Source organism: Ursus arctos, unplaced genomic scaffold (genome assembly GCF_023065955.2).
Source record: "Ursus arctos isolate Adak ecotype North America unplaced genomic scaffold, UrsArc2.0 scaffold_1, whole genome shotgun sequence".
In the NCBI taxonomy this organism is placed as follows: Eukaryota; Metazoa; Chordata; class Mammalia; order Carnivora; family Ursidae; genus Ursus; species Ursus arctos.
In genome coordinates, this window is record NW_026622763.1 from 24,729,653 (window position 1) to 24,757,095 (window position 27,443).

A 27,443-nucleotide genomic window follows, 5' to 3' on the forward strand; every position below is an offset into this window, starting at 1 on the left:
ACTGGATCCTGAAGTGTGTTGGAAATGTTTGTGAAAGTCATAGGAGACAAATCTACATTTTCAGTCCATTCATCCTCTACTAATTGATGCATTAGATAAATGGTGAGTGGTGGGATAAACATAGTGGGAATATTATACTGACCTTTCTACCCTCAACATGTTTAGTGTCTGAAAAGAAAGAAATACAAACACAAATATAAAATACAAGTATGATGAAGCAAATGAGGGGAATGATTGGTTTAAGGATGAGGTGACCTTTGGGTATAACCACAAAAACTGGGTAACAGCCCTCAATTATTTAGCATCGCTCTCTCTCTCTGTTTTTTAAGATTTTATTTATTTATTTGTCAGAGAGAGCACAAGCAGGGGAGTGGCAGGCAGACAGAGAGGCAGGGTCCCCACTGAGAATGGAGCCCGATGCAGGACTCTATCCAGGACCCTGGGATCACGACCCAAACTAAAGGCAGACACTTAACCAACTGAGCCACTAGGCATCCCAATTTAGCATCTCTTGACAATTGTTTCAAGGTATTACACAGGTATACTCAGCTATGAAAAATATTTTAATAGAGGCACATCCTACTCTGAGAATACAAAGAAGAAAGGTTTCACGGACTAGTTGGACACAGAGTACGTGGACTTTAATAAATGATAAATAGAATTCTGAAAGGCAGAGGTAGGGTGTGGTAGAAGGCTGATGGATGTTCCAACTGTGAGTGCATGAAGTGTTCATTTTACAGCAAGTTCCTGGTATGGCAGGGATAGAGTTCTGACAGATGAGCGACAGGAGAAAATCTAGAGAACATAGATCTTCATCAGTTTGGGCTACAATAAAAAACAAAAAAAAACAAAAACAAAAAAAACAAAACAAAACTATAGACTGGGTGGGTTAAACAATAAACATTTATTTATCCCAGTTTGGGAAGCTGGGAAATCCAAGATCAAGGTGTCAACAGATTCAGCTTCTGGTGAGAACCCACTTCCTTCTTTATAGCTGATCATCTTCTCACTATGTGGGGAAAAAAAAAGAAAAAGCTCTGGGCTCTTCATCCCCTTATAAGGGCACCAATACCATCAAGGTGGCTCTACCCCCATTACCTCACCTAAGTCTATTCATTTCCCAAAGGTTTCCCCTCCACATATCATCACAGTGGGGATTAGGGTTCAATATATGAATTTTGAAGGGACGCACAAACTCAGTCAACAGTAATAAAGTTGGATGCAACTTGTGAAAAGCTGAAAATAAACATATTGGCCATTAGTATTTTATCTAAGCAATGGAATGGCAACTGAAGATTTTGTAACAAGATTTACCTGGTTGGAAGGGTCCTAGGATGACATCTAGCAGAAGTGTGAAGGACATGGTGTACTGGGTGTTATATGCAAATAATGAATCATGGAACACTACACCAAAAACTAAGGATATACTGTATGGTGACTAACATAACATAATAAAAAAATTATTATTAAAAAAAAAAAGAAGTGTGAAGGACAGACTGGGAATGGGTTCAGGAAGAAGGAAATTGGAGGTATAGGGGTCATTCAGGATATTACTTTATTTCAGGTCTTTGGGAGTCAGAAAAACAGAAAATTTTTATGAGGTTTTAATAAAACCTAGTGAAATTTAAGTTGATCAACTACTCTCCTATATTCTGAAATAACATTCTAAAAGAAAATGACTAATAAAATCTGTACATATTCTCCATGTTTTGCCTGCATTAGTACTGTATTTGGGAACTAAGACTAATAATTCTGATCATGACATCAAAATGCAATTTTATTCTAAGTGAAAATAATGGAGAATTTTTTTCCCTATGAAACATGTGTTTAAGAACTAGTTCTGTAAATAACAATGTTTATTTTGACAATGTGATGTTAAATGCGATGATCATTTTTTATTCCTAAAGCAAAATAATTGTGTGTGTCACGATCACATATTTCTGTCCTATTACATGATTTATTATTAGCATATTAAAAACTAATAATTGTGCAGAGGAAAATTCATCATTTTCATTTTAATATATGGATATATAAATTAAATATTTATATATAGAATAGTGTATAAATTTATCACATTAAATTATGGAAATTGAATTAAAATGAGTTCTTACTTTATATTCACAAAGAATTGAAGCTAAAAATCAGTGTTGCTTCTTTCCTTTTTTTTAATCATTTCTGTTAACATATCTAGGCAATTTAGTTAAATATGATGTGGAAGTGGAATTATCCAGATAATTGTTCTTTCGCTTCTTCTAATAGGAAAATAATTCTCATCTTTTGCTTAAACTTTAGATAAGGTTTTTCCAGTTATGTATTACACGCCTAGGTCCCCCAATTTTAATTAATAATTCCATAGGCACACCATATCCCTGAGAGTTCCTAAGGAGCTTCTACCAAATCCCAGGACTCCTTAGAAAGTAGCATGTAAACTGGTATAATCTTCATTTTTACAGTAGAGTAAACTGAGGCCTGGAAAATTTCTGTGATTTCCTCAAGGTAGCACATGGAGGAACAGAACTAGGACCACGGCAATGATTTTTTAAACATAAATCTAGCACCTTTTCTAATAGCCCACATTGACAAAAATCACTCTGCCCAACGAAGAATGGCAATTTCATATTACATACACACTCAGTTATTTCCATGTTCTTACCATGCATTGATCATCCTCTCTGATTTTCCTTTGGTTACATATTTTATGAGGTGGCCCATTTTCAGTACTGTAACTCATTTTGCTATTCCTTGATCACTTACATAACCTTGTTGGCTTATACACAACATTAAGCTGTCCATTCATGTTCATATCTCTGGTTCATATTTCTAACAGATTTTATTAAAATTTTACTTGATCCTTTTTCTAGATTATTACTAAAGATGACAAGCAAACCTAGGAATGACTAAAGTACATTTTCATTTATTATTGACCTTTTTTCAGCTATCCCTTTCCTATCTCCAAATAAATATAACTGAAGTAATTTCATCTATTTTATGAATAGAAAGATAACAAGATAACATGGTCCCTGTAGAATAAGAATTACGTATTTGTTTACTTCACTTTTTTCTTTTCTTTCTTTTCTTTTCTTTTCTTTTCTTTTTTTTTTATATAATTCAAAGGAAACAGATTTTAGATGTGCTTGAATTTAAATGCTACTGATCTTGGAGATAGTTCTTTATGTTTTGTGTTACTTTTAGTGGGGTTTGTTTTAAAACACTTGTAATGTGATCTTTTAAAAATGTTTTTAAATCAAATCGTATCAGATACTAAAGGACAGATGGTAAGTAGTTTTAACTCCAAGCAATTTAATATAGAGTGAGAAAAAGGAAAGAGAATGAGAAAGGAATCACAGAAGAATTAAAGACTTACAAAATATCACAGTTTGATTTTATCATGAGACTAACATATTAGAGCACCTCACTGCTTTCTTTCCCCAGTTACATAGTGATTCTTTACTGTTAAGTATTGAACATGTGAACACATTTTAAACATCTGAGTATTAGGAGAAAAATTAGTTTAAAAGATAAAATTGAAGAAGAGTACTATAGTAGGGTTCCAAATAAGGGTGAAATAGGCTTATTCCAAAGGACAGATTTCTGTATATGTCAGTCTTAGAAATTCAAGCTGTTGGCTTTCAAGATGAATTAAGCTGAATTAATTAATTTGCTACGTCACTCCACCAATTAAACACACAAAAACATAAATAGCTAAACAAATGATAGTTTCTAAAATATACTAGTGTTTCTTGAATTAACTAATTTAAAAAGAAGTGCCTGGGCTCTTGTTCAACATACAGATTCCTATGTCATCTCCAAAGATAATAAGCCCATAACAGGCTTGGAAATAGTGCCAAGATAGTATTCTTTTTGATCAAGCTCCCCATATCAGACAAGTATAAGAAACACTGAGTCAATGGGTCAGTTCCTGGCATGGGACATATTTTTTTTTAATAATAATTTTTTATTATGTTAGTCACCATACAGTACATCCCTAGTTCCATGTAATGTTCCATGATTCATTACTTGCCCCTAACACCCAGTGCACCATGCAATACGTGCCCTCCTTAATACCCATCATTGGCCTATCCCAATCCCACACCCCCCATCCCCTCTGAAGCCCTCAGTTTGTTTCTGGCATGGGACATATTCTTGAGATATGTTATTTGCCTCTAAACCAGAATTTGGCTGTCACTATGGGTTTTTTATTTGTTTGTTTGTTTAGCTTTATTTTGTTTTATTTGAATCCAGAGCTAATATTTTATGTTAGAAATCAGAGTAAAGTTACCCCTGTGCATTGGAAAAGAAGTTGCAGGAAGAATTTCTGGGTGCTGAGCCCCATGAGTGGTGTTTAACCCTATACATTCATTTTCAACTTGTTATTTTCTTATGCTTTTGAAGTGCATCCCCTTCCTTCCTTCCTTCCCTCCTTCCTTCCTTCCTTCCTTCCTTCCTTCCTTCCTTCCTTCCTTCCTTCTTAAATTAACCTATAATGTATTATTGGTTTCAGGGGTACAGGTCTGTAATTCATCAGTCCTATATAATACCCACTGCTCATTATAACACATACCCTCCCCAATGTCTATCACCTAGTTACCCCATCCCTCCACCCCCTCCCCTCCAGCAATCCTCAGTTTGTTTCCTATGATTAAGAGTCTCCTATGGTTTGTCTCCCTCTCTGGTTTCATCTTATTTCATTTTTTCCTCTCTTCCCCTATGATTCTCTGCTTTGTTTCTTAAATTCCACATATCAGTGAGATCATATGATAATTGTTTTCTCTGATTGACTTATTTCACTTAGCATAATACCCTCTAGTTCCATCCACATCGTTGCAAATGTTAAGATTTCAATTTTTGATGGCTGCATAATAGTCCATCGTGTGTGTGTGTGTGTGTGTGTGTGTGTGTACAGCACATCTTCTTTTGATGGACATCTGGGCTTTTTCATAGTAAGGCTATTGTGGACTGGCTATCACTATGTTTTAAAGTAAAAATAAGGTTCTGGTTTGAATTACAAAAATAAGTTCAGACTTTTCTTGAATGTATCATTCATAAAATTCATCTTTTTGTATGCCTTCCTTTCTGCATTAAGTTACTTGAGTGCAGGAAATAGACTGTTCTAGTTCAGTGCTCAACTCCCAACACAAAAGTCCAGAACCTGGTGATCCTTGATCAAAACTTTCTGCTAAATGAATGTATTAATTACTATATAGAGAAATGGTCTATAAATGGGAATATTTTAATGCATTCAGAAATAAATTTAAAGATTTGAGGATTCAAATACACTGAATGCAATTTGTATCAAATATTTTTCTCCCTGAAAGAGCTGCCAACTATTCCATAGCTAATGGGGGGAAAATACCCTCCTGATTTTTAGTTTTAGGTAGTTTCGATTATCATATCCCACTACCAAATAACTATGATCTCTTCTAGATGCACTCCCCCCAAAATCAGTTGACTTCTGAACAGGTATACAACTTGTTTCTTTTCCATGATTAATGACCTTTTTTAACTACCTTGTTAACATAATACATCATTCTTTTTCAAATAGTCAGCGCTGACTATTTTTGGTATAGCAATTCACATATCTGTTGAGCTCTCTCTAGGTCTATATGGAATATAATCAATAGAAATTTCCTAAATATCTCCTTTTCTGAGTGAAGAGATTGAAATAAGAAGCATATTTCACTAATCCAATTCTATGTGCTTAATAAAAATAATTTTAAAACTTACATTAAATGCACAGTGTGGCTCAAACTATCTTCTAAGTTTTTAAAATATGTGTTATTGAATTTTCACTCCCACAATAATCCAGTGAGATATTTATTACCTACATGTAAGAGATGAGGTATCTAAGTATCTCCATTTCTTTTCTCTTCTCTCTCTTAAAAAAAAATGTGTGTGAAATTCCTATATAGGAATTTATAAAAATTATAAATCTGAACAAATTAAGGTTAGAAATTTTCAAAACTCATACACAAAACATATCCTTAAGGTTCAAAGCAATATTAATAATCACAGTAGAGAAATGTCTATAGGGAATTCCGGAATTTTACATAGATGTAGTTAAAAAAAAAAAAAAGCCTGCCTTCTCAGCAGATATCAAAGATTTCCATATTGCATGCTAACTGCTCAGGCGGTTAATTTGCACTAATCAGCTGGAGACAAAGGGAGAGAAAATTACAGTAACTTGATGAGTTAATTTTGTGTTTTATAGTCATTGTCTTCCTAGGTTGCTAAATGCTCCATCTTTAACATAGTTTTGAGATATTACAGACGCCCTTGTCAAAACCAGGCAACACATTTGTGAACTATTAAAATCATCTGAAAGTTCTTTCACTCATTTGTTCTAAAAGAGAAACCGGGCCCTCTAAATTGAAAAAGAAAAACGCAGGCCTGAGGGCTTTTCCAAATCCCTCCAACAGACTTCTCCCCTTAGAGAGTCTTTCTATACATTTTATTTAGAGGTCTCTATGCATAATCTTTCAAAACGTTTGCTAGATATTCTAGGAGTTTTCAATTAAAAATAAGATGTCAGACATAGTCTCTTTATAAAGTGAGAGAGAAAAGTGTAGCTTCACACTGACACTTGAGAGATTATTTCATCCTCTTCCCAAAGGACTGAGTCAAGTATGCCATACCCATGAATATACTCTATCATAGTATAGTCATCTCAAGATGACTGCATCAAAGTACTTTAATTACAAAGGAAAAGTACACTGTCCTGGAGAAATCTAAAGCAATAAATCAAAAAGTAATTTATGCATACGCTGTTAAGATATTAAAGACCAAGAACAGCCTTCAACGTTAAACCCAAGAGACCTTTCATTATTTCTTTCAATGCGATTTAATACGAGAAAGCCATTAAGTCTCCACTATATATAAAGAACTGTGCTTACAAAGCAGGGCCTACTGGGATGAATACAGTATAGTCCTGGCCTAAGGAGGGTCTTACATATCAATTTCAACAAGCAAATGGACATCTATCAGACTGAAGATCCATAATAATCATAACTTTGTATTATGGAAAATAATCACTAGGAAATACTTTTCATGATATAGAGAGGAGGAAAGGTTACTTATTTAAAACAACAACAACAACAGGGAGGAAATACTCAATTATCTAGAAGTGTACTGCAACACTGGCACCTTTCACTTATTGCAGCTCTCCATAGACTAGTAGACTTTTAGAAAAACAGGAATTTAACTCTCTGAGGACAAGCAGATTCCACAATTGAAAATTTTAAAGAAATCAATACATGAAATAAAGCAGTTCATACCAAATACTGGCTTCTTGTAATGTAATCAAACCCTCAATGAAGAAAGTAGATTTTTCTTCATTTTTTTTCTGTTTTGAGGTTTTGGGGATGGGACTTTGGTCTATTCCTATTGAAAGTGAATCTGATGGCTATATACTACTCATACGGATCTTTGTATTTTTTTATTTTTCATGCCAGAGTTCACTGTAAATGAGTATTATTTTTAGGTTGAAATATATGAAATTGACCATGTTTGACCATTTTTAATGTACACAAAGGGCAATATTTCAACCCAACATTCCCTAACTTAAATACCATATATTATGATTATGTCTAATGGAAAATCTTTTGTGACATACTTTGTAAACTGAAAAGCTATATGGTTTAAATTAGGTAATGAGATAAAACTGGCATAAATTGTCATAATTATCTAAATATTTCTGTTGTTTTTACTTTTAGCTCTAAGTTTTATAATTTTATGATCCTAAAGTGGGCTCATCATTTTGCTCTTGGCTCTGAAATGAAAGAAATGTGAAACCAAGGCAACTCCTTCTTCAAACAGAGAATAACTGTTTTATTTTACTTTATTCATTCTGCTTCATTAGTCTAGGCTAAGCTCTGAGAATCCAGACAGGGCTTCAGAACAAGTAGTTATAATCAGAAAACATCAGATATTAATTAAGATGCCCCTTAATTAATTTCACATTATGGAGTCCACAATTATTATACACTGGAATTTTGACCTAATAGCTTTTAACAGACAGGAAAACATAATGTTAATTGCTTTATTGGGACTTTTTAAGGGTTAGCTTCTGAGTTAAACAATTTATATGTTTTAGAGAGCACAAGCCCTTGAAAGACAGAGTTGGTCTGGAATTAAATCCAAATAATGCTGTTTATCAGCTATGAGATATTGGCAAGGTATTAAGTCTTTGTAAATCTCAGCTTCTTCATCTGTGAAATGGAAAAATGAAGGGTTAAACTTCACAGGGTTATTGTCAGATTTAAAAGCAATAATCCAGAGGGAGTGTTAAACTATGCCCTGCTTAGGGACACCTGGGTGGCATAGTACGTTAAGTATCAGACTCTTGGTTTCGGCACAGGTCATGATTTCGGGTCCTGACATGGAGCCCCGGGGAGAGTCCCAGGGTGAGCCTCAAGGCAGGCTCCACACTCAGTGCAGAGTCTATTTAAGACTCTCTCCCTGTCTTTCTGTTCCCCCCCAACTCTCTCTCTCAAATACATGAATAAATCTTAAAAAAATAAACTAGGCTTTGTTTAAAAACATCTATAAATCCTATTATAAATTGGATATTTCAAAGATATCATAGTAGACCACAAGGGAAGGATTTATAGCATCATCACATCTAAATCTCTGCCTCGGAAAGGATTATATCACTCGACAACTTAGAATACAGTCAAAGAAAGTAAATACCTTAAAATATCTTAAAATAACACTTTCTTTGCTTTGCCACCAGATGGTGATTGTGTTTTCTTTAGTAACTTTTGAAGTGCCAGTTTTGGTTTTTTAAAAAGAATGTATGTAATATGTGCATGTAATTGATAGTTTCCTTAACTATTTCAAATGTTTTATCATCTCTGTATCTGGTTTCTAGTTAGATTAGTAACAGATATTCTGAATGTTTTTCTTGTGTATATATTTTAAAACTATGTTCTATAATAGTTTTTAACTATTACTCTCTCTACATAAGTTCTTTCATATAAACAATTACAACATACAACGATCAAATTTTGAATTACATTTTGTTCGTGAGGTATTCGTATACTTCTGTCTAAATACAATAATTAACCCTAAAACTACCTTCTTTACAAAAAATAATAGCTTCATTAGCCAATTAAAACATGTTCCAAACCAATAGTTTACTTGCATACTTCCAATTATTACATATTTTGGAGATTGGCAACTAACTACTTTTTCCTCACAATTTTCTAGCTTCCTTTTTACCTAAACTGCTTTTTGCTCTTCTCTACTTCCTTCTTAAATGTTTTCATTGGGGAGGAAGACTTCCCTCTGTTCTATGGTCCCTCTAGCTGGACTAAGAATCAAATTGACATGAGACAGATTAACAGGAGAAAATCAAATTTAATAGGTGTATGCACAGGGTGATGGGGTAGGGGGTGGCTTGGTGGGGCGTGGCGCAATCCACATAGACAAGAAATTCCACAGACAATGAGACAACATGAGGCTTACATGAGCTGAGAAAATGGGTAGGGGTCTGAGGATACAAAGAGGGAGAAAGCTCATTAGCAAGAAGGGGAAAGGAGATGTTTGGAAAAACAAGAATGTTTTATTAGGAAGATGAGCTCCTTTGGTTAAGGGGCCTCTGTTAATACTTCTCTTCCTGTTGCAGGCTCTCCTTTCCAGTATAAATTTAGGCAGTTATGGGGGAGGCAGAGAACCTTTCCTGCATCTGCCAGGGTTTTTTTGGTTTTTTTTTTCTTCTTCTTTTTTTCTTTTTTATCACTTTCAACTCGAAATGGTCTTTATGCCAAAGTAGCACATTTTGGGGCAGCCCACCCTGGGCCCCTACCCCTACATTTTCCTATTTGAAATGAAGAAAAAGGAGGAGAAAAAGTTTGAGTAGGAAATGGATACATTTCTTAGGTATTTGGCAAGCTTGATGTGGCATGTCTCAGCTGGGATTAGTCATAAAAGTAATAGAGTAAATTCTTAGCTCTTTTCAGAAAGAAATGACAAAAATATCTTTTTTTTTAAACAGAAAATAACTGGAGGAGAGAAAATGAGAAAGGGAGATGGAGGGAGGCATGAAGGGACAGAAGGACACAGGGATAGAGAGGGAAAGCAATTAAAGCACATTTCTTCATTAGTTGATTTATTTTTCCATTTAAAGTCTGACTTTTTAGACATGAAACAAATTTTTCATAAAATATGAAATGAAAGTATCAATAGATGTGGTAGCAAAGAAAGAGCTAAACTGGTCAGTAAAATAAAATATAGCTTGGTGATCTCACCAAATTTAGGAACATGCATGCATTATTCTTGTCTGTATGATTCCTAAGGTCACTGATACGTGTTCATAAATGTCTCTTTTGCTTATTTCTTCTCTCCTCCATTCCCTTCCTTCTTCCTCCCTCCTTACCTGGGAAAATTATAATAGCTGAAAGCTTGTCTTCCTCCTCTCCCTTCGGGTGTATGAAATCTCAGGACAATTCTACAAAGCCTAACCCTTAGTTGGGAAGCACCACATTATCTCCGTCAGCTTCTTCGTGTATTTTGTGATTTGTAGATGCCACAATGATATACTGCCCACAAAAAGTGTAACAGAATGCTTTTAAGAAACTCAAACAAATATAAGACAGAATATACTATTTCTCTGTCCTTCAAGGTAACTAGCCTATTAATTTCTCTTCGTGGAGCTGTTCTGTGATAGTCCACTTTCCTCTCATTTTTATACCCAGTTTTATGGTTCCAAGGCCATCCTTTTCATTGCATTAAAACCTTACTTTGTGATAACACTCACCTATTTCTGTCCTTTTTAGCTTACCTAATGTCCCCAGTTTACCTAACTGTCACATTGTTTAGACTGGGATGAAGAAAACCTATTACATGATTGAACAGGTGACGGAGCAAATGAAAAAGACAGGAACGAACACCTGTAAGAATCAATTAAAAGGCACAAAATGATCCCATTCAACCTTATATTAAGCCACAGTTTTCCATATTTTGCAGAACATTTAAAAACAGCTCTGCTAATTTAATATATAGGGAAAGGACCCATGTTGTTTCTATTTTTATTGCTATACATATCTTCAAAAGGGTGGGGGCGAGGGATTGTCTACATATCTACAGTAAGATTACAAAATTAGCAATATCTGTTTTCCAGACCACTAATCTTTCATTTTCCCCTTTCCGAGTTCTAAGTCTAATGAGCTGGAAAAACAAAATATATTTGTCATGATCACCACCTAGATGCTTGAGAAAATAATAAAATTAAGGATATGGAAAGGAAAATGGGAAATTATTTTTTAAGGACTTAAATAGCAGTGAACGAATTACGTTTAAATCAAATTAGCTAGACAATGAGAAAGCATGAAAAACATTTGAATGCCCGGGCCAATAATCTTCTTTGGAGAAAACCGAATTAGCTTAAAGTTATGAAAAGGAATGAAAATACCTGAAGATTATATTATAAACAAAACACTGACCCCTTCAAACCAGCAAGATGCTAGCAACACCTGTTCAGAATTTAAGAGTCATGGTTCATTTCTCCTTCCTCTTCCTTGAAAATGTTAGAAATTAAGGCTAGGACATAGGCACAGTCACAGCAGTGCATAGATGATTAACAAGGAGAGGTGAGGCTATGCACGGGCAGATTATTCTAGAATGCTGAAATATTCCAGATGGAAAAAAGAACACAGAAGGAGAAGGAAGAAAGTGCACTTAAAAACTCATGGCTTACATTGCTAGTCATTGTTTTGTTCTTGGTTTATGTCTTCCTTTTTGTGGACATTCATTCTGCAGCCAGAATCGTGCTTTAACATATCTATCACTTCCTCCACTGACTTGTCCTTGCACAATGGGGCACACACTACCTTTCCTGATGAGTTCTAACTATGAACTGGCTGCAGTGTAACAACCCATGGATACTGTGTCCTGCATTGATATTGTGTCCAGCACATGGATATACCTCTAAATAAGAGAACCCCATTCCGTGTATGTGGAGGAAAAATAGAAAAGTGGAGCTGGTTGAATACCGATGCATATATAGAAATGTTCTCTATGAACTTTACCACTGTTTAGGTCAGGTATCTACAAGAAGCTCAAGGTTCACAAACCTAGGCTCTAAGCCCATAAGGCTCCGCCCATACCATTTTTCTGACCCCATCTGAACCCAGGAAAACCCTCTACTGAGCCTTTAAAATGCAACGTCTGTCATCAATAAAATTCTTTGTGTTTTTAGCCTCCTAATGTTCCTTTCAGCATTTTCATTCTTCTTGAAACCTGATTCTCCCTTGAGGACACTGGCTCGCCTGAGCTTTTTCAGTTGATAGCTATTTTCTATCCACACCCTTCTCCTCCTTACTATTTGAGTCTGGAGGTTTTGAAGCTCACTGTATTTTCCAGGTAATTTTCCCTTCTCCATCCCTAAAATACCTACCCTTTGATCCTCAGTCCTCTGATGACATTATCCATTATCCTCATTGCAGTTCTTTCTCAACTCAGGTCAGGAATGTCCTTGAAATTTCTTATTCCTTCCTTACCAGTTCTCCAAAGTAACTCCTGCTTAATTCTTTATGATTTTAACACATACGAAGATGATTTTCCAATATACTAGTCTCTTGGATCCTTGACCTTTTCTCGTCAAATGATCGTGTTCTCCCCCATACCTCAATCAGCCACTCTCATCATTATAGTCTAAACCTGCCATTACCAAAATATGTGATATCCCATTCTATAAACATAATTTCTCATCCTTCCAGCTCACTTACTTTAGTACCTTATCCCACAAGCCTTCAACCCTTTAGATCATTAATCCATTTCCAACTGTCCTGCCCTTACCTCCCCAATGCCCTTTCTTCCTTTTATTACCAGTTTAAATCCTATGCCAATCATTTATTTACTCCACTGAATACACCCTCAACTTCTGTATCCGTTTGTGCTTCAATAGTGCAACTCTGTAACTGTACCCACACAGATGAATATGGTTGGAAGAAAAAGAAAAACCCCCAAATCATTCCAATTAGTATAGACTAGCAAAATATGCCACTCCAAATTATGCCACTTTGGCATAAGGATTGTTTTGAGCTGAAGGCTTTTAAGAAAAAACAGATACAAGGAAAATTCTGTACCTTCCCCCTATTTGCCTAGAACCAGGAGATAAATGTGCAAATGCATCTTCCTTCCCCTCTCTACCAGGAAGGACAAACTTTAATCACAGGAGACTTTAGGCCTTTATCAGCCTGGGAGAGACAGCACCAGAGGACTCCACATAATAAACTTTACTAACTAGCTCTTATCTTGCATTAGTTACCATATATTTGTCTTCCCACAATATGCTACCTCTGAGACTCAAAGGCTTTTTCCTTTGTCTTATCCCTTCTCTAAAAATGCATTGTTCTATTGCTAAAATGTTATATAAACCCAAATTTTAACTAATCCTCACTCATCCCCGAGTTCGTCTCATGTATATAAGAGATACACACGTTAATAAACTTCTGTTTTTCTCTTGTTAATATGTCTTTTGTTACAGAGCCCCAGGCAAACACCTTTAAGGGTAGAAGGAAAAATATATATCTTTTTCCTTCCTAATAGTCTCATTTTACATTTTTGATCATAATCTTAGGAATCACAGCAATTACATTTGTCTGGTTACTCTCTCTTACTCTTGTGGATCAGTGCTATTCAAAACATGGCTACTGGCCAATAGACAGTGCATGTTTGCTACCAGTCTACAGATATGTAGTGGAGTTAAAAGAAAACATTTGGGATATTTTGTAGCAATTTTGTCATCAGCTAGACCGCAAGACCTGACCTTTACCGCCCACCTGCTTGTACTCACTGACCTTTGTCTCACATTTTTCCTTAGGCTGTTCTTTCTAGCTTATCTCTTAACTCAGGCAGATGGAAACCAAAACTGCCCCTCGCCCTTTGAGTGAAAGCAAATGCCTTGACAGACCAGCCAGCCCAGACCACCCAGACCAGTTTGAGCTTAACCCCTGACTGATGCCTGCACAGAAGGACCATGGAGTGACCTCTAGAATGGCGGATGAGCACTTTTACCCCTTTACAAAACTAAAATCTCCGCCCAAGGAGGAGCACCAGCCTCATTTACATAATACGGAATGTACGTATTGACATGTTTCCTTAGGGCACATGCACGACCTTATTATGTCCACCTCTACATACAGTGACAAGGCTTCCCTATCCAAATATTCACCCTAACCCTAAATAAAAGGATTCCCTCCCTTGGGGAGTTGGCTTTGGAAGTCATTCCCTGTGATCTCATTTGCTGCAAATAAAGTTTTCATTGTAGGACAACTCAACCTAGTGTAACAGTACCTTATTCACCAAGGAGTGGACTCATGTTGGTTTGGTTAAAATTTGACCTGGTAATTTTATATCTGGGGAATATTTTTTTAATTGGATTTGTATTTTATGTCTCTTTACATTTTAATTTTTTAAGTAATTTTCAAAAGTGTTCTATCATGTATTAGAAATCAAAACAAACAAAAAAAGAATCTAGTCCTTTATCACAGAAAATTCGAAATATACTACCTCAGATTTCTATTTGATACCTCTCTGTCTCAAACCTCTATTTTTTCACTTCCTATACTTGCTCCAGTTTTCTATTTTTACAAAGTAAATAGAAGAAATTCGAAGTAAATTTCCATCACCACCTGACCTACTCATCTACCTGTGTCTGTATTCACATAGTTTACTCTTGTGTTATCATGCTTGAACCGTCTATCACTAGTAGATACAACTCGCCCGTTGCACACAGGAACCCCTATCTTCTGTTCTGCTCTCAGACACGGCTCCAGCAGGACTTCTAATTCTTGCCTGTATCATTAAAGCATTCACAGGATTTTTCCTACCAGTGTGTCCATGTACCACTATTTCTTCACCTTAAAAAAAATAGTAAGTTCTTTTTACTCCATTTTTTTTTTCCCAGCTGCCACTTTATTTCTCTCCTTTCTTCTCCTTCCCCATTATGGCAATAATCCACAAAATGGTTCTTTGAATTTATTGTCAACAATTTCTCCTCTCATTCATGCTTTCTTGATGCCATTCCATTCAGGCCCCACCTAATCTGTCCCCCAAATTTATGTTTCTGATCTCTTTCTTTTCTCTCCCTTATTTACTCAGGGCCAACCACCCTGTGCTCCCATGCTGTTCCTCAAAAATGCCAAGTTTCTCCTGGTTTCAGAACCTTAGATTTATTTTTTTGTCTTGACTGTTCTTGATAGCTGCATTGCTAGCTCCTTCTTTTCCTTCAGTTCTTAACTCAGAGATCACTTTGTCATTGAGGGCCTAGCTTAAACCTACAGCACCCCTTCAAACACACTCCTTCCCCCTACACAAAATTATATTTCCCGTAACGATAGGCACTTTCTTTCATATTACATAATTACTGTTTTTGTTGCTGCTGCTGCTGTTATTGTTCTGTGGGTGTTACTAGTATTATCATCACCACCATCATTATCATTATCTGCATCCTCTCCTTTCAGAATGTAAAGTCCATAAGGCAAGAAATTATTTGTTGTATTCATTGCACATACACAGCAGCTATTTGAAGGAAAAAATATGAAGCAAAACAGGACTACAAGCAATCTATCTAAACATAATAAAGATGTCTTAACAAAATACAATAGCCAACAGTATATATTGATGAACAAAACTGACTTCTTTTAAAATCAAGAATTAAACAAGGATGCCTGTTATCACTACAAAGATAACAATGTTCTATTATTTCTAATTACCTCAGTAAGTGCCTTAAAGTATAAATATTGAAAAAGACATAAAAATATGTTTATATGCAATAATAAAAAGATACTTGAATTAATAGATGATTCAGTGAGATGCCTGAGAACATGATAAATTTACAAAGTCTATATTTTTCCTACATATTAATCAGAAATGGAAATGAAAAGAAGAATGTCTCAGACACAATGGTACCTCAACTATAAGAAAGAATAGATGAAAAACAAAGCAAGCCACAAACACACAAATATACACACACAAATCCCACAGTTTCATTGAACAGCTTGAAATAACCCCTGAATAAATGGAGAAACAATCATCGGGGAAAAAAATAATGTGCTATTGTTACAAAGTGAAAATTTTCACAAATTCATAGACCTGTTTATTGCAACTCCAAAAAAGATCACCAATTGGATTTGACTGAAGACTAATTTCTTTTTTAAGCTCAGAATAGCAAATAGATAACTAGGAAATTATAAAGATCTTTTGAAAAGTTTACTGAGGAAGAACTTGTAAAGCTAGATATTAAAACTTACTATGAGGTCTATACTCATAGCTGTATAATGGAAGCACTCACATTAAAGATAGAAGATGTCTACTACCACTACTGTTATTTAACATTTTTCTGGGGGTAAAAGCTAATGCAATTTGAAAAGAGAACAAAATAATAGGCATAACACTGGATATAAATCTGTAAAATTACAATTATTTTCAGTTTTATTTTATTTCTCAACAACCCAAGAGACTCAACTAAAAACTTTTATAAATAAGAAGAAAATTCAATAAAGTAAGCAGGCACAAAGTTAATCTACTAAGAGCAATATCCTTCCAATATACGAATAATAAAGAGTTAGAAAATTTACTATATAATAACAGGAAAATGATAAAAAAAATTTAAGAGGGAAAAAGCTGATTCTGAGGTTCATATGGTTGATTTCTCTCTCCTCTGGCCTTCCAAGATGCCCAAAGGAAAGAGGGCTAAGGAGAAGGGGCCCTGGCACCTACTGTTGTCAAGAAGCAAGAGATCAAGAAGGTGGTCAACCCCTTGTTTGAGAAAAGGCCCAAGAATTTTTGCAATGGAGAAGACGTTCAGCCCAAAAGGGACCTCATCTGCTTTGTCCAATGGCCTAGTACATTCAGCTGCAGCAGCAAAGAGTACTCTCTATAAATGTCTACAAGTGCCTCCCATGATTAACCAGTTCACCCAGTCTCGGACTGCCAAACAGCTACTCAACTGCTTAAGCTGGCCCACAAATGCAGACCAAAGACAAAGCAAGAGAAGAAGCAGAGATTGTTGGCCTAGGCAGAGAAGAAAGTTGCTGGCAAAGGGCATGTCCCCACTAAGAGGGCACCCGTCTTTTGAGCTGGGATTAATACTGTTACCACCTTGTTGGGAAACAAGAAAGCTCAGCTGGTACTGATTGCACATGATGTGGATCCCATTGAGCTGGTTGTCTTCCTGCCTGTCCTGGTTCCCTACTGCGTTATCAATGGGAAGGCTAGGCTGGGGTGTCTGGTTCCCAGGAAGACCTGCACTACTGTCACCTTTATACAGTTTAACTTGGAAGACAAAGGAGCTCTGGCTAGCTGGTGGAAGCTATCAAGACCAATTACAATGACAAATATGATGAGAGCCGTTGTCACTGGGGAGGCAACGTCCTGGGTCCAAAGTCAGTGGCTCACATTGCTGAGCTGGAAAAGGCAAAGGCTAAAGAACTAGCCACTAAACTGGGCTAAGTGTGTGTTGTTGAATTTTCTGTACATAAATGTAATAAAAAGTTCTCTTACAAGAAAAAAATAATAAAGTTCATCTGGTTAAATAAACAAGCTATAATCAACAAAGATATTCTATAAACATTTTGGGAAAAGATGACAGAATTATTATGCACTAGACCTAATAGTTTTTAATATTTATTTTAAAGCTATAGTGATTAAAGGAACTAGATACAGAATTTAATCATACAAAATGAGCCATTAAAGTACTAGAAAAAGATGGAATAATTTTAAAAATAATAACATTGCCATCAAGAGGTTTTATTTTTATTTTGAAACCAATTAGAATGAACATTTTTTTTATAAATTCAAGAACTTAAAAAACAAATTTAGAAAAAAAAAAGACTCACAATTAACACAGCCAACTGCCTGAGAAACATTTACAACTCATATAACAAATACCCATTTCTTTAACACTTTAATATAACAAATTAACAAACAACAACAGTAGAAAAATGGGCAAATGCCAGTGACTGTTAAGCTTATGAAAGGTTGCCTACCTTTTTTTATCATAAGAGGAATGTAAATAAAAATTATACTTAAGTACTATTTACACTTAGCAGATTAGTAAAGATTAAACAGTTGTTAACACAGAGAACTGACATGAGTATAGGTAAACAAGCACTCCCATGAAATGTTTTTAAAGTGTTAATTGTTCCAATCTCTATAGAGAACTATTTGGAAGTTAATTTAATTTAATTTTATTTTATTTTTTTAAGATTTTATTTATTTGACAGAGAGAGACAGCCAGAGAAAGAGGGAGCAGAAGCAGAGCAGGGGGAGTAGGAGAGGAAGAAGTAGGCTCCCAGTGGAGGAGCCTGATGCGGGGCTTGGTCCCATAACGCCGGGATCACGCTGTGAGCCGAAGGCAGACGCTTAACGACTGAGCCACCCAGGCGCCCCTGGAAGTGAATTTTAAGTTTAAAAGGTGAACAAATTTTATCCCACCATTCCCATATCTAAGTATTACCCATTTACAGTTGCACCACAATTAATAAAATATCTAGGAACAAAATTAACCAAGGAGGTGAAAGACTTGTGCTCTGAATACTATAAGACATTGATGAAAGAAATTGAAGATGACACAAACAAATGGAAAGATGTACCATGCTCATGGACTGGAAGAATTAATAATGTTAAAATGTTCATGCTACCTAAAGAAATCTACAGATTCAATGCAATTCCTAATAGTATTTTCCACAGACTTATAACAAATAATCCTCAAATTTGTATGAAACCACAAAAGACCTCAAATAACCAAAGCAATTTTGAGAAAGAACAAAATTGGAGGTACCACAATCCCAGATTTCAAGATATACTACAAAGCTACACTAATCAAAATAGTATGGTGTTGGCACCAAAAATAGACACAAAGGTCAATAGAACAGGATAGAGAGCCCAGAAATAAATTCATGCTTATATGGTCTATTAATCTTCAATAAAGGAGGGAAGAACATCCAATAAGGAAAAGATAGCTTTTTCAATAAATGCTGTTGAGAAAACTGGACAGCTACATACAAAAGAATTAAATTGTACCACTTTTTTACATACACAAAAACTCAAAATGGACTAAGAGACCTAAATGTGAAACCTGAAACCACAAAACTCCTAAAAAACAAGACAAAACAAAACAAAACAGGCAGTAATCTCTTGGATATTAGCCTTAGCAATATATTGTCTTAGCAATATATTGTCTTAGCAATATATTATGGATTTGTCTCTTCAGGCAAGAGGAACAAAAGCTAAAACTATTGGAACAGTATCAAAATAAAAAGCTTTGGCACAGCAAAGGAAACCATCAACAAAACAAAAGGCAACCAACTCAATGGGAGAAGATATTTGCAAATAATATATCCAATAAAAGATTTGCAAATAATATCCCAAATATATAAAGAACTTATACAAACCAACACCCCCCCTAATAATAATAAACTGATTAAAAAATGGGCAGGGGCACCAACTGGGCACTCCGACTGGCTCAGTTGATTGAGTGTCCAACTCTTGATTTTGGCTCAGGTCATGATCTCAGGGTCGTGGGATCAAGCCCTGCATCAGGCACCTTACTCAGTGGGGGGTCTTCTTGGGGTTCTCTCCCTCTCCTTCTGCCTCTCCCCCTGCTCAAGCTCTCTCTCTCTCTCTCTTAAATGAATAAATCATTAAAGAAAAATGGGCAGAGGACCTGAGCAAATATTTTTTTGAAGAAGACATACAGATGGCCAACACAACAAAAATGATGCATATCACTAATCATCAGGGAAATGCAAATCAAAATTATAATGAGATTATCACCTCACACCTGTCAGAAAGACTAAAATCAAAAGGAGAAGAAATAACAAGTATTGGTGAGGATGTGGTGAAAAGGAAACCCTATGCACTGTTGGTAGGAATGTAAATTGGCATAGCCACAGTGGAAAACAGTATGGAGGTTCCTCAAAAAATTAAAAATAGAAGTACCCTATGATCTAGTAATTGCACTACTGGGTATTTACTCAAAGAAAATGAAAGCACTAATTCAAAAAGATATATGCACCCCTATGTTTGTTGCAGCATTATTTACAATAGCCAAGATATGGAACCAACCTAAGTGTCTACCTATAAGTGAATGAATAAAGAAGACACACACACACACACACACACACACACACACACACACCCCTAAGTGTCCATCTATAATTGAATGAATAAAGAAGACACACACACACACACACACACACATACACACACACAATGGAATATTAGTCAGACATAAAAAATGAATGAAATCTTGCCATTTGTGACAACGAGGATGGATGGACCTAGAGGAATTTATGCTAAGTGTAATGTGTCAGACAGAGAAAGGCAAATACCATATAATTTCACTTATTTGCGGAATCTTAAAAAAAACAAAACAAATAAACAAAATAACTAAAAGTCAAACAGACTCTCAAATACAGAGAACAAACTGGTGGTTGCCAGAGGGTAGCTGGGTTGAGGGAAGGGTATTAAGAGGTACTTAGAGTTATGAAATAAATAAGTCACAGAGATGAAAAGTACAGCATGGGGAATTTAGTCAATAATATTGTAATAGTGTTTTATGGTGGCAAATGGTGACAACATTTATTATGATGAGCACTGAATGATGTATAGAACTATGTTGTACACCTGAAATCAACATAACATGGTATGTCTACTATACTTTGTTAATTAAAAAACAAAACAGGACTAAAGACCTCCCTCCAATCAACCAATCATGACTCCATGTTGAGTAATAAAAATTACTCCACATATTCTGTGAGATGAAAAATGCACCCTGATGTGATTTTACACCAATAACATTTTTCAACAGTATGAATTTATTACTTAAGTTACTTGTTTTTGCTTTTATCACTTTATGTTACATCAACTTCAGACCTGACTGAGAATGCCTACCCAGAGTAAAGTGATGCTTGAAGATCCCTAGTGCCACAGGAAAAATGCAAAAAGCTCTTAAGATAGATAAGCCATATTTCAAATCATTCTCTCCAGAATCTCTTTCAGGTTATTCCCAAATTAAATGTATTTAACCACAGCAGCAGTTTTTATGGCTACCTGTAATATTTCTCTCCTCACAATACTACACATCTTTTGATATACTGGTATCATCTGTTTTAATTTTCCCTCCTGTACAAAAACTCTGTTTAGGAAATATTCTAGTAAGAAGATTTAGACAACATTCAAAAGTTGAGATATGGAGACTTGTTAGATGTATAACATTAGGTAAATTTTTCAACTATTCATTTCTTTTTCTGTAAAGTGAAGATAGTACCTACCTCCTAAGATTATTTTGAAGATTAAAAGGAGCAAACTTTTTAAAGCAGGTAGAACTCTGTCTGGTTCATAATAAATACTCCATAAATGCTCAGTTATACTTTTTCTTTCTCTGTAAATGCTCAATCCAAAGCCATTGATAACTTACTATTCACTGCCTTAGCACCATGATAGAAGTAATATGTCCTTTTTATATGTGCATTGCATTCATGGTTAATGAATGGATAGATGGATAACTTTACCAATCCCCAGTGGTTTCAACTATTTACCATCTCTCTGTTTTTAAAACCTCAAATTCAGATACCTTTTTCTAAAATCCAGTCCCATATTCCTAACTGCTTATTAAACAATTCTACCTAGATGTCTCCAGTATCTCAAGCTCAATGATTTATAATGGAGTGCATAATGTTCTCCTAAACACACATACACACACACACACACACACACACACACACACACACACACACACAGCAGAGAGAAACATTCAAATCTCTTACTCTGTTACTTCCTATTTCAGTGATTACACCACAATCCACTGAATCACCCAGACAAGAAACAAGAAAGTCACCCTCTTATCTCTTCCCCTGTCCACCCAACACATGGCAGTTATCCTGTCCTGCTGGTTCTACTGACTTAATACCTTTCAAATTATCCTCCTCTTCATCTACAATGGCTTTCCCCAGCTGCCTCAATTGGAATGAAGCCAGAGATTACAGCCAGGTTTCCCTATTTCAGGTTTTTACTATTATAAACCATTCTTTATGTTCCATCAAAATCATCTTTTAAAATGGAACCTCATTCTGTAACTTCCATTCAAAGTTTTTGAGGGGTACCTGGGTGGCTCAGTTGCTTAAGCATCCAACTCTTGGTTTTAACTCAGGTCGTGATCTCAGGGTCATGGAATCCAGCCCCGTGTCCACTACCGTGCTTGGCGTGGCGTCTGCTTGAGATTGTTTCCCCCTCCCTTTCCCTCTTGCTCCTTCCCCACCCCATTCATGCTCTCCCTCTCTCTCTCTCATAAATAAATAAATAAGTAAATAAATAAATCTTTAAAAAAAAGACCTGATTAATCTATAATAATTATTCCAAGCTCAGATTAAATATAGCCTTCTATTTGGAGCCTTATCTGTCCCATAGAGGATTTACTAGGCCTAGCTTAAATTCATTAACTTGAAGAAGAAAACTTTTTTTCCCCCTAAACAAAGTATACAGTGCATTGCAAACAGAATGAAGGAAAGTACAGCTCACTATTTACCTTTAGGAAAATAGAAGTCATCATATCACCAATAAAAAACAAGCAAGAATAGGAGAAACATTATTATAAATCTATCATGGGTATTCATATTCTCTATTATGGCATTTCATTTACTATTATGTCTTTGCTGTATGGGTTATTAGCATTCATGTAAACTATAGTTAAAGAAACCACACTTCATAAATCCAAGGTATATATGTTGCCCGTGCAGCATCTCAAGGGTGAGATTAGAAATTTTAACATTAAAACACAAATGTTATCACTAGCTACAATCAATATGTTTTGATACTCCAAATTAAAGAAACTGAAGATTGGATTTCAAATACTCCCCTAGCGTAAAAATGTGAGAAAGAGAGAGAGAGGGATAGAGGGTGGGAGAGAAGGAAAGATTCTCTCTTAAGGGAGAGATTAGTAGAAAAAAAGTAATATACAAAGAGTTATACATTTTTAGTAGAAACCTCTTATTCCTCTTGTTAATATGATCCTACTAAATCCTTTAGAAAATTAATGAAAATATGTACTTATTAGCACACAACAGAGAAACATTTGCTACATAGAAACACTGTAGAATAAAATTGCATTTTATCTGTATAGTGCAGTTGTCCTTAAAATTTGTTTCCTTCTAGTACGTAAATATAATGAATGAGCACCAAGAGTGCTCCAGGAATGATTTTCTATAGAATAATGCCTGTGAAAGCGTGAGTTTTAGCTACGACTCAAAGTAGTGAAACAACAAACAAAAAATGATATACTATTATAGGGAGAAATTAAAATAACTTTTTAAGTAACCATCTATAGACACACAGAGAAACAGACCAACAGATTGAATTAATAATAAACTGAATGTCCATTTGCTGTTAAGGTCCCTTCATTAAGCTATCTAGTTTAATGGATCTCTTTTATAAAACTGGCATGGTGAGAGCCGATTAACTGAGTTAAACTGGAAACGTATGCAATTATTTTTGAGGAACATGATTTGATCACCAAGACTGAATAATAGTCTAGACAGTACTAGACTCCTTGGAATTTTCCCAGGTCATACCCAAGTACTGAGTGTCTACATGTTGTTCAGCTGCAATAGTTTAAAACATTTTCCCAGAATACTTCAGGGCTGTATTTCCCCCACTGTCAACTGATGTGTGCTCAGGGAATACAAACTAATTACCCTAAGCAAAACATAATTAAGGAGGGAAATTTACTCCAAAAACATCACATAATACTTCCCACATACAAATAAAAATGATTTCTGAATTAGGTTTTGCATGATTCATTACTACTATGTACAACTTGTGCAGATAATAGAGAGTGTATTATATTAATTATTAATAGAGTTAACATCAAATGGAACTATAAAGCCTCACAAAAAGTTCACGTAGGTACTGTTTTAAAATATAAAAGAACATGCACTATATATTTTAGTTTCTACAAAGCTCCATGCATATGGTTAGATACTTTGCAAATTTATGGTATGTCTGTGTGCAGGGGGTATTGCTGAGAGTTTAAAACAGGTTTAACTACAAAGTAGAATAAAATAGGTTATAGGTAAAAATTTATGTCCTTAAGGAAATTGACAAATCTTGATTGTAGTGATCTTGAATCTTCACTATTCCCTTTCATTAATACTACTGTTTCAAAGCTTGAATATAAATGTTTCAGATTCCTAAATTGCATAGTATTAATGAATTTTAACAAAGTAGAAATTAATCTATACAAAAGAAACTCCTATCTCAGTTCCTTCATCTTTAAAAGAGAGGTTCAGGGGTGACTGGGTGGCTCAGTCAGTTAAATGTCTGTCTTAATCTGGTCATAATCTCAAGGTCCTGGGATTGAGCTCTGAGTCAGGTTCCCTGCTCAGTGGGGAGTCTGCTTCTCCCTCTCCTTTTGCCCCTCCCCCCACTTGTGCGTGACACATGCATTCTTTCTCTCTCAAATAAATAAATAAAATATTTTAAAATAAGCTTTAAAAGAGAGCTTCATTTATTTAAAGGCAAGGACTTTCAATTTTATTTCCCTTTCCATTTTAATATCTATCTAATGTCATTCATTTATTCAAAGCAATTTAATAAGTTCTTACTATGCGTCACACAATACACATAGTGTGATACCGGATATAAAATGATGAGCAAAAACATACCTGATCTGATGGTAAATTAGTTAAGAAGAATGTACTTGTTTTTAGACATCCATAAAGAATCATCTATATAATTTCTTAATGTCCTAAAACTGCCAATTAGGTAAAGGGAAGATATATAGGTTAAACCATAAACTTGATTTGGTATGTCAGAGTAGCAGAACTTCTATCAGAGACAAATTAAAGAAGATGTATGTGGCACCATTATGGAAAAGTTCATATAAATTCACGAATTAAAAGAAAATGCAAAATGCATTAATATCTGCTATTCAATTCTATGGATATGTTTTTCCTTCCAGCTGAAAGAGAATATTGAATTATGAGACACTACAAAATGTCTAAATAATGCTGCTAACAGAATTAGCACTTTTTCATTGTTTTTAAAAAAATAATCTACTATGAATATTAAATTTGGCCAGCTTTAAAACCATATGAAATGAGACTTATTGGATAACCCTGTCAATTTCCCACTGTTACAATTTTAAATACTTTGTCAAATTCAGTTTTAAAGACTCAAGCAAAAGGTCTAAGGCACATCAGCCTAATAGACTTAGCATTAGGAAATTAGGTTATATGTTAGTTACAGAAGGGAGAAAAGTGCCCACATCTCTGGAGGTTCTCAGAACTGCCGCATATGTGTCATCATTCCTGGAATACTGGCCAGAGAACATGGCACTTCCTGGACTTAGAAGAGCCAACCAGCTTACCAGAATTTCTGATCCCTCGATAAGATTCGAAGTTGTGCTTCTTGCAGGCAAGATGTAAGGACTTCCGGGAACTGCCTGCCTTAATATTGAAAGATTTATTGAAGTAAAAAAAAAAAAAAAGAAAAGAAAAGAAAAAAGAAAAAGAAAAAGGAAAAGCTAAATGTCTTGGTCCTTCAACTTTTAAAAATATATGGTACATATAAAAATATTTTGCACAGCAACAACTAATAAGGAACAATGTTGGGATTTGAACCCAGGTTTCAAGTCCTGAACCTAAGCTTTTAACTACTGCACCTGGAAAACATCCAAAGGGATATTTTACTAGATAGATATTGCTATAATACTGTTTCATGTGTAACTGTTACTTTGCATTAAATGGATTTACAAATTTATAAGTTGTAGTACCTAGAAATAATTCTCAAAAACCCACCAGTATGTATAGACACACACACACACACATGCACACACACACACTTATATACACGCACACATATAAACACATACACACACAGATACAATGCATATATACAAATACTATTTGCATATGAACCTATACAAACAAAGAATGGAGCACCCTCATGGGTGCTACCAATAAGTCCTGACAAATGGTGGCTCAATCTAGATACCATCAAAATTTTCAAATATCACTTTGGATCTGATAACTGATAACAAATGTCCAGGTCATTGAAACTAATCCTTCTTTTGGGATAGGTGATTTTAATGGTGTTCTCAAGTTTATTCTGTATATTAAAATCTTCCAATTAAAAAAAAAAAGACTACATTCTATCCGTACACTCATTTATTAAGATTGCTCTCATGTTCTTTACTGAGTAGTAGTTTAGGTAGAGAAAATAAAGCTTTCTCGTGTCTCATAAAGTGTTCAGGCTTACAGCTAGTCAGGAGGGAAGAAGATGAAAAGCCCACTATTAATAAAACTAAGCAGAACACCTAGTTTCCAGATATAAAAAAAAAAAATGAGGTCAGTTTCCCCCAGTTGAAAAGATAGCTTTGATATTCATAGGGGGATATTTGTTGGTGGTATAAGAAACAGAATAAATGCAACAAAACAAGAGGAATTTATGTTTCACTGTTGTGCAAAAGAGCAGCTCGTCAGAAATAATCCAATACTGAAACAAGGGCTTTCTAGAATTGAGGGGAAATTTTATTTGGTGTATTCATCAAAACTCTGTTTTCAAGCACTGAATCCCAATTTACACTGGAATTCCAGAGTTAGACCTAGGTCCTTGTACAACTAAATACAGAAGCTGATATTATATCATCGTGAAGAACCTGGGGTCCACTCTCTTTTTCTCTGATTTCCTCTTTTCTGTTTTCCTCTGTATTGACTTCATTCTCAGATTCTATATCTTGGCTCCTGGCAACTCCAGGCTTTTCCCCGAACTTCCACATCCAAAGAAAAGAGCAATCTTCTGCCAACTGTTCCAGCATTGCATAGTTTTAAGATATTATCACAGTAGTGAGTCAGATTTGTCTTGGTTCAGGCCTCAATCTGATCTATTATAAGTTTAGCTTCATAAATATCTAAGGTGCCTTAACTTCTTCCCCTCCTCCTCCTCCTCCTCCCCTCCCCCTCCCCTTCGTCTCCTCCTCCTCCTCCTCCTTCTTCTTCTTTCTTTATTTATTCATTTTAGTAATCTCTACGCTCAATGTGGGACTCAAACTCACGACCCAGAGACCAACAGTTGCTTGCTTTTCCAATTGAGCCAGCTAGGTGCCCCACAAAGTGCCTTAACTTCATCTATAAGACCAGTTTCTACGACCTAGGATATTTGGATGATTAGTTATTCTAGTCAAAACTCTTGAAAGAATTCTTGGCACATAAAAGCATTAGCTAATAATATGTTTTCCAAATGAGTCTTTATAGTCATTGACCTAAATTGAATCATACCTTTGCCTAAACCATTGTAGCTAGGATATTGGAATATTCTGATTAAATTAGATTAGAGTTACCCAAGTAAATTCTGAAGAAAATGGGATTAAGGTAATCTCCGCCCAGATCTATATTGTGTGGAGGTATGTTTTCACCAAAAAGAAAATTTAGTGGTTATTATCAGAA

At 35.3% G+C, this 27,443-nt stretch overlaps 1 protein-coding gene and 1 pseudogene across 1 annotated transcript in view; one reads left to right on the forward strand and one right to left on the reverse strand.

The window, feature by feature from the left end:
* The window catches only part of LRP1B (LDL receptor related protein 1B), a 1,450,575-nt gene that overhangs the window by 810,109 nt on the left and 613,023 nt on the right, over positions 1-27,443 (reverse strand). The window lies entirely within an intron of this gene.
* LOC113263401 (60S ribosomal protein L7a-like) lies at positions 16,674-17,451 on the forward strand (annotated as a pseudogene).